The following is an 8,546-nucleotide window of genomic DNA, read 5'->3' on the forward strand; positions in this document are numbered from 1 at the left end:
TTTAAACACCTTGATTACATACATGATTGTGTTTGGGTTTCAGTCATAAAAAGAACACCACCCATCACCAGTGCAACATTCCCATCACCCAAGTCCCAAATCACCCTCCTCCCCACCCAACCCCCGCCTGTACCCTAAACAGGCTCTACATTTCCCTCATACATTCTCAATATTAGGACAGTTCAAAATGTAGTTATTTCTCTAACTAAACTCATCACTCTTTGTGGTGAGCTTCCTGAGGTGAGCTGGAACTTCCAGCTCTTTTCTCTTTTGTGTCTGAAAATTATTATTACAAGGGTGTCTTTCATTTTTCTTAAAACCCATAGATGAGTGAGACCATTCTGCGTTTTTCTCTCTCTCTCTGACTTATTTCACTCAGCATAATAGATTCCATGTACATCCATGTATAGGAAAATTTCATGACTTCATCTCTCCTGACAGCTGCATAATATTCCATTGTGTATATGTACCACAGTTTCTTTAGCCATTCATCTGTTGAAGGGCATCTTGGTTGTTTCCAGAGTCTTGCTATGGTAAATAGAGCTGCAATGAATATAGGTGTAAGGAAGGGGTTTTTGTATTGTATTTTTGTGTTCCTAGGGTATATTCCTAGGAGTGGTATAGCTGGATCGTATGGGAGCTCGATTTCCAGTTTTTGGAGGAATCTCCATATCGCTTTCCATAAAGGTTGAACTAGACAGCATTCCCACCAGCAGTGGATAAGAGTTCCTTTCTCTCCACATCCCCGCCAACACTGTTTATTCTCATTCTTTGTGATGTGTGCCATTCTCTGGGGTGTGAGGTGGTATCTCATCGTTGTTTTGATTTGCATCTCCCTGATGATTAGTGATGTGGAACATTTTTTCATGTGTCTTTTGGCCATGCGTATTTCTTCTTTGTCAAAGTGTCTGTTCATTTCTTCTCCCCATTTTTTGATGGGGTTAGATGTTTTTTTCTTGTAAAGTTCTGTCAGTGCCTTGTATATTTTGGAGATTAGCCCCTTATCTGATGGGTATTGGGTGAATAGTTTCTCCCACTCAGTGGGTGGCTCTTGTATCCTGGGCACTATTTCCTTTGAGGTGCAGAAGCTTCTCAGCTTAATATATTCCCATCTGTTAATCTCTGCTTTCACTTGCTTGGAGAGTGCAGTTTCCTCCTTGAAGATGCCTGTAATGTCCTGTAGTGTTTTGCCTATGTGCTGTTCTATATATCTTATGGTTTTGGGGCTGATATCGAGGTCTTTAATCCATTTGGATTTTACCTTTGTACATGATGTTAGCTGGGGGTCTAAGTTTAATTTTTTGCAAGTGGCTATCCAATTGTGCCAACACCACTTGTTGAAGAGGCTTTCCCTGCTCCATTTAGGATTTCCTGCTCCTTTATCAAAAATTAGATGGTTGTATCTCTGGGGAACATTTTCTGGGTATTCAAGCCTATTCCACTGATCTGAGGACCTATCCTTATTCCAATACCATGCTGTTTTGATAACTGTTGCTTTGTAGTACAGTTTAAAGTTGGGAAAAGTAATTCCTCCCATATTCTTTTTCCCAATGATTGCTTTAGCTATTCGAGGGTGTTTATTGTTCCAAATGAATTTCAAAAGTGTCTGATCCACTTCTTTGAAGAATGTCATGGGTATCTTTAGAGGGATGGCATTAAATCTGTATAATGCCTTGGGGAGTATTGACATTTTGATGATGTTAATCCTGCCAATCCATGAGCAGGGTATGTGTTTCCATTTCCGTGTGTCCTCTCTTATTTCTTGGAGCAGAGTTTTATAGTTTTCTTTGTATAGGTCCTTCACATATTTAGTCAAGTTGATTCCAAGATATTTGAGTTTGTGTGGTACTATTGTGAATGGGGTTGTTTTCTTAATGTCCATTTCTTCTTTATTACTGTTGGTGTATAGAAAGGCCATTGATTTTTGTGTGTTAATTTTGTAGCCTGCCACCTTGCTATATGAGTCTATTGTTTCTAGAAGCTTTTTGATAGAGTCTTTAGGGTTTTCTAAGTAGAGTATCATGTCATCTGCAAACAGTGAGAGCTTGACTTCTTCCTTTCCTATCTGGATTCCCTTGATATCCTTTTCTTGCCTAATCGCTATAGCAAGTACTTCCAGTGCTATGTTGAATAGGAGTGGTGAGAGAGGACAGCCTTGTCTTGTGCCAGAATTTAGAGGGAAGGCTTTCAGTTTTTCTCCATTGAGGATAATATTTGCCACTGGCTTGTGGTAGATGGCCTTCACTATATTGAGAAAGGTTCCCTCCATTCCCATCTTGCTGAGAGTTTTGATCAAGAATGGGTGTTGGACCTTATCAAATGCTTTCTCTGCATCTATTGATATGATCATGTGGTTTTTATTTTTCTTGTTATTGATGTTGTGTATTATGTTGATAGATTTACGGATGTTAAACCAGCCTTGCATTCCTGGGATGAAACCTACTTGATTGTAGTGGATGATCTTCTTAATGAGGCATTGAATCCTATTTGCCAGGATTTTGTTGAGGATCTTTGCATCTGCATTCATCAGCGATATTGGTCTGTAATTTTCTTTTTTGGTAGCGTCTCTGTCTGGTTTAGGTATCAAGGTGATGTTGGCTTCATAAAAGCTATTTGGAAGTGTTTCTGTTTGTTCAATTTCATGAAAGAGTCTTGCCAAGATTGGCAGTAGTTCCTCTTGGAAAGTTTGATAGAATTCATTAGTGAATCCATCTGGACCTGGGCTTTTGTTTTTCGGCAGACATTTGATTACTGTTTTAATTTCATCAATGGTGATGGGGGTGTTTAGATATGCTACATCCTCTTCCTTCAACCGTGGAAGATTATAAGAGTCCAAGAATTTATCCATTTCTTCCAGGTTCTCATTTTTAGTGGCGTAGAGTTTTTCAAAGTAGTTTCTGATTACCCTTTGAATCTCTGTCATATCAGTAGTGATCTCTCCTTTTTCATTCCTGATACGAGTTATCAAGTTTCTCTCTCTCTCTTTCTTTGTTAGGTTTGCCAGTGGTCTATCAATCTTGTTTATTTTTTCAAAGAACCAACTTCTGCTTTCGTTGATCTTTCGGATTGTTTTTTGAGTTTCCACTTCGTTGATTTCTGCTCTCAGCTTTGTTATTTCCTTCTGTCTTCCTGTTCTTGGGTCCTTTTGTTGAGCATTTTCTAGTTCTATTAGCTGTGTCATTAAGCTACTCAGGTAAGCTCCTTCTTCCTTCCTGATGTGTGCTTGCAAAGCTATAAATTTTCCTCTCAGTACTGCTTTTGCTGTGTCCCATAAGTTCTGAGAGTTTGTGTCTTTATTGTCATTTGTTTCCAGGAACCTTTTTAATTCCTCCTTGATTTCATCTCGGACCCACTGGTTATTGAGCATGAGGCTGTTTAACTTCCAGGTGTTAAAGTGTTTCTTCTGAGTCCCTTTGGAGTTCACAAATAATTTCAGAGCCTTGTGGTCAGCGAAGGTAATCTGCAAAATTTCTATCCTCTTGATCTTATGGAGGTATGTTTTATGTGCCAGCATGTAGTCTATCCTGGAGAATGTCCCATGTACATTGGAGAAGAATGTGTATCCAGGTTTCTGGGGATGGAGTGTCCTATATATATCCACTAGGCCTCTTTCTTCCATTTCTCTCCTCAGGTCTAGTATATTCTTGTTGGGTTTCAGTCTGGTTGACCTGTCCAGTGTTGACAAAGCCGTGTTTAGGTCCCCCACAATTATTGTGTTGTTGTTGATATTATTTTTCAGATTTGTCAGCAGTTGTATTAAATATTTTGCTGGCCCCTCATTCGGTGCATATATGTTTAGGAGAGTGAATTCTTCCTGCTCTACGTACCCCTTGATTAATATAAAATGTCCGTTTTTGTCCCTTACAACCTTCCTGAGTATAAAGTTTGCATTATCTGATATTAGTATGGCCACTCCAGCTTTTTTATGGGTGTTGTTTGCTTGGATAACTTTTCTCCAGCCTTTTATTTTGAGTCTATGTTTGTTCTGACTATTCAGGTGCGTTTCTTGTAGGCAGCAGAAGGTTGGATTGAGTTTTTTGATCCATTTAGCCACTCTGTGTCTCTTAACTGGTGCATTTAGTCCATTGACGTTGAGAGAAAGAATTGTCCTGGGATTTAACGCCATCTTTATTTCAAAATTTGGTGTGTCTTTTGGGTAGTCTTGTCTTAGATTAGGTCTTTCAGTTTTTCTCTTAAGACTGGTTTTGTGTCTGTGAAGTTTCTGAGCTGTTTTTTGTCTGTGAAACCATGTATTCTTCCATCAAACCGGAAAGTGAGTTTTGCTGGGTATAGTATTCTGGGTGAAGCATTCATTTCATTCAGTCTTGTCACAATATCCCACCACTGCTTTCTGGCATTGAGCGTTTCTGGTGACAGGTCTGCTGTAAATCTCAGGGAAGCTTGCTTAAACATGATTTCCCCTTTTGATCTTGCTGTTTTCAGAATTCTGTCTCTATCTGTGGGATTTGTCATTGTGACTAGGATGTGTCTTGGGGTGGTTTTTCTGGGGTCTCTTTTGGTTGGTACTCTTCGGGCATGCAGGATTTGATCACATATATTCTTTAGCTCTGGAAGTTTCTCTTTAATGATGTTCTTGACCATTGATTCTTCCTGGAAATTTTCTTCCTGGGTCTCTGGGACTCCAATGATTCTTAAGTTGTTTCTGTTGATCTTATCATAGACTTCTATTTTCGTCTGTTCCCATTCTTTGACTAATTTTTCCATTGTCTGCTCATTTGCTTTAAGTTTTTTGTCCAATCTCTCCTGCTGTATGGAATTGTTATGTATCTCATCTTCCACAGCACCAAGTCTATTCTCAGCTTCTGATACCCTGTCCCAGAGCTTATCCATTTTGTCATTCACTTCGTTTACTGAGTTTTTCAGGCCTGTTAGTTGACATGTTATTTCAGTTTGGAGTTTTGTCATTTCTGCCTTCATATTTTCTTGGTTCTTATTAGTGTTCTGTTCAACTCGATCCATGGTTTCTTGGAGTCTGTTGAGCACCTTCCATATTGCTAGTCTAAAGTCCTTATCTGAGAGGTTGATTAGTTGTTCAGTCATTATCTGGTCCTCAGAATTGTCATCTTCATTCTCTATGTCTGATGCTGGCCTGCGCTGTTTCCCCATTGTCACATTTGTATTGTGGGTTTTTCTACGTGTTGTAGTGGTATTCATTGTCTATATGATGTAGGCAGCACACTCCTCTGGCTCCTCCCTTTCTGGATGGGCTGACTTGCCTCTAATGGAGGGGAGTCCTCCGTGGATGAAGCCTCACACTGGGTCAAATCTTAGGCCCGAGCATGTAACAGAGAAGACAGTCCAGAGAGAAATGTTTGCTTCTGTGATATAGCGCCGTTCTTAGTGTGATTTTTCCTTCTTGTTGCAATGGAGTTCTTTCCTTAGAAAGAGTGCACGGCCGCGTAGCGAAGCGGAGCGGCCGTGCTCCTCTGAGCCTCTTTTTGCCCCACTCGCAAGAGTTTCACGCAAGAGGACAGTAGACAGACATAGACAGGTCACACTCACAGTCTTTCACAGCTGAGCCCCACTGGGCCGGTGTACTTTCGCGGATTTTCCCCGCCTGGTGTCACACACAGGGAGCCAGCTTTTGCAAAGGTTAGCCGGTTTTTATGCTCTGAAGTCCCTCCCTGAAAATGGCGTCTGGGCGAGCGAGGTTTCTGGAGGCTCTTTTTGCCCCACTCGCAAGAGTTTCACGCAAGAGGACAGTAGACAGACATAGACAGGTCACACTCACAGTCTTTCACAGCTGAGCCCCACTGGGCTGGTGTACTTTCGCGGATTTTCCCCGCCTGGTGTCACACACAGGGAGCCAGCTTTTGCAAAGGATAGCCGGTTTTTATGCTCTGAAGTCCCTCCCTAGTTAATTATTTTTATTTATTTTATTATTTTGTTTTTGTTGTTGTTGTTGTTGTTTTTGGTTTTTGGGCCACACCCAGCGGTGCTCAGGGGTGACTCCTGGCTATCTGCTCAGAAATAGCTCCTGGCAGGCACAGGGGACCATATGGGACACCAGGATTCGAACCAACCACCTTTGGTCCTGGATCTGCTGCTTGCAAGGCAAACGCCACTGTGCTATCTCTCCGGCCCCCTATTTTATTTTGTTTTTTTTTTTTTTGTTTTGTTTTGTTTTGTTTTATTTTATTTACTTTAGTTTATTGTTTTATTTTACTTATTTATTTTTCTTTTTATTTCATTTTATTTTTTATTTATTTTATTTTATTTTATTATTTTATTTTATTTTATTTTATTTTATATTTTGCTGCGGGCTACACCCAGTGTAGTTCATGAGTTACTCTGGTTCTTTGCTGAAAAACTGCTTCTGGCTTGGAGAACGATATGGAATGCCTGTGGATCAAACCACGGGGTGTCCTAGGTGATCACGTGCAACTTTCAGCATCTGAGCACCTCAGTGCTATACCCTCAAAAATCGCTCCTGATTTGTGCGACCATATAGGACTCCATTGGATCGAATCATAGTGCTCTTATGTTCCTGCATGCGTGGCAAACTCCCTACTGCATGCTCCACTGCTTCAACTACTGAAAACATTTTCTTTTCTTTCTTTCTTTCTTTATTTTATTTTATTTATTTATTTATTTATTTTTGCATTTTTTGTCCACACCTGGTACCGATCAGGGGTTAATCCTGGCTACGGGCTAAGAAATTACTCCTGGCTTTGGGCCAGAGCTGTGGCACGAGCACTATGGCAACTAACTGCCTTACCGTAGAAAGAAGAGTGGCTCAATCTGACCTTGGTGTCCCATACAGTCCCTCAAAAACTGGAGACATTTTTAAGCACAGAGCCAGGAGTAACTTCTGAGTGACACCTTGTGTGGCCCATAGACCCCAAAATAAGAAATTGCTCCTGGCTTGGGGGACCATATGGAAAGCCTGGAATTGAAAAAAAGGCATGCCTTAGGTTATTGCGTACCAGTTTATTATTTTATTATTTGTTTATTCTTTTATTATTTTATTTTATTTTATTTATTTTGTTATTTTCTTTTATTTCATTATTTCATTTTATTATTTTATTTTATCTTTTATTTTATTATTTTAGTTTATTATTTTAGTTTATTATTTTATTTTAATTATTTTATTTTATTTTATTTTTTATTTTATTATTTGGTTTATTTATTTTTATTTTGTTTTATTATTTCAGTTTATTTATCTTATTTTATTATTTTAGTTTATTATTTTAGTTTATTTTTTATTTTATTTTAGTTTATTTTTTCATTTTATTTTAGTTCATTTTATTTTATTTTATATTTTGCTGCGGGCTACACCTAGTGTGGTTCAGGAGTTACTCTGGTTTTGTGCTCAAAACTCTATACACAACATGGAATATTTTCGGGCAAATTTCGGTTCTTCATTTCTATCTACTTCACGATTTTCCTTGTCACTTTTATTTCCAACTAGCATGTTTACTCTATCATTTCTCGTGCAGTGTTTCCAATTCATTTAACCAATTATCCAGCTTAACAAAAGCATCTCTTCTTGTGGCATTACAAACTAATATTACAACCTGTGCACCTCTGTCATAGCTGGGAGTTCATGTTCTGAATCTCTTGACCTGCAGTAGCCCATATTGCAAGTTTGGCCTTCTTTCCATCCACTGGGATTGTTTTCACTTGAAAGTCAACACCTATTCTTGCTGCAAGTTCTGGATCAAAAGTATCATCTGTGAACCTCAAGAACAAGCTAGACTTCCCCACGCCACTCTCGCCAAGGACAAGGATCTTGAGGGTGGTCGACAAGTCCTCGTCCATCCTGACCCTGCTCTGTTCCACCTGCCGCCGCCCCGCTGTGGTTTTCCTCGACCCTTACACAGCGACCCGCGCATGCCGCAGCCGCAGCTCTTCTAAGGATAGTTAGAATCAGAAAACTGCAGGTATGCGGGGCAATTTGGGGGGAGATTTGCCAAGTGTTTCTTTTTTTTTTTTTTTTTTTTTTTTTTGGTTTTTGGGCCACACCCGATAACGCTCAGGGGTTACTCCTGGCTATGTGCTCAGAAGTTGCTCCTGGCTTGGGGGACCATATGGGACACCGGGGGATCGAACCGTGGTCCGTCCAAGGCTAGCGCAGGCAAGGCAGGCACCTTACCTTTAGCGCCACCGAACGGCCCCAAAGTGTTTCTTTATGTTGCTGACCAGAAATAAAATTTCACTCCTGTGAAATTTTACAGGGTTGGCAGGGCAAATCTGCCAGGCCATTTGATTCTTATTATAGTTATGAATCTTTTGAGCATCTCTGTAGTTTTGTCCAGTTCTCAAGAGAGGCTGAAATATATTACGTTGTTCTTTGTAGACCAGAAAATCAGCATGAACTTTATGCTGGGCTATCATTTTATTTCTGCACTTTAGAGCTTCAGAGCTCAGTCACTCATCTCAGGGACTCCAGTTTATTCATCAAAGGAGTGTTATTAGTCAAACAACATCACAATTATATGTAGTAACAGATGAAGTACTTAATGTATCTTGATCCTTCCAAGCAACAGGCTGAGAATTCTTTTTCTTCTGTGTCTACAAAAATT

The 8,546-nt window shown here is 39.8% G+C and overlaps 1 pseudogene; it reads right to left on the reverse strand.

The window, feature by feature from the left end:
• Positions 1-7,333: 7,333 nt before the first annotated feature.
• On the reverse strand, positions 7,334-7,782 carry LOC126025738 (ras-related protein Rab-18-like; annotated as a pseudogene).
• Between the last annotated feature and the right edge of the window lie 764 nt (positions 7,783-8,546).

The sequence above is a fragment of the Suncus etruscus genome, chromosome 13 (genome assembly GCF_024139225.1).
Source record: "Suncus etruscus isolate mSunEtr1 chromosome 13, mSunEtr1.pri.cur, whole genome shotgun sequence".
Classification (NCBI taxonomy): domain Eukaryota; kingdom Metazoa; phylum Chordata; class Mammalia; order Eulipotyphla; family Soricidae; genus Suncus; species Suncus etruscus.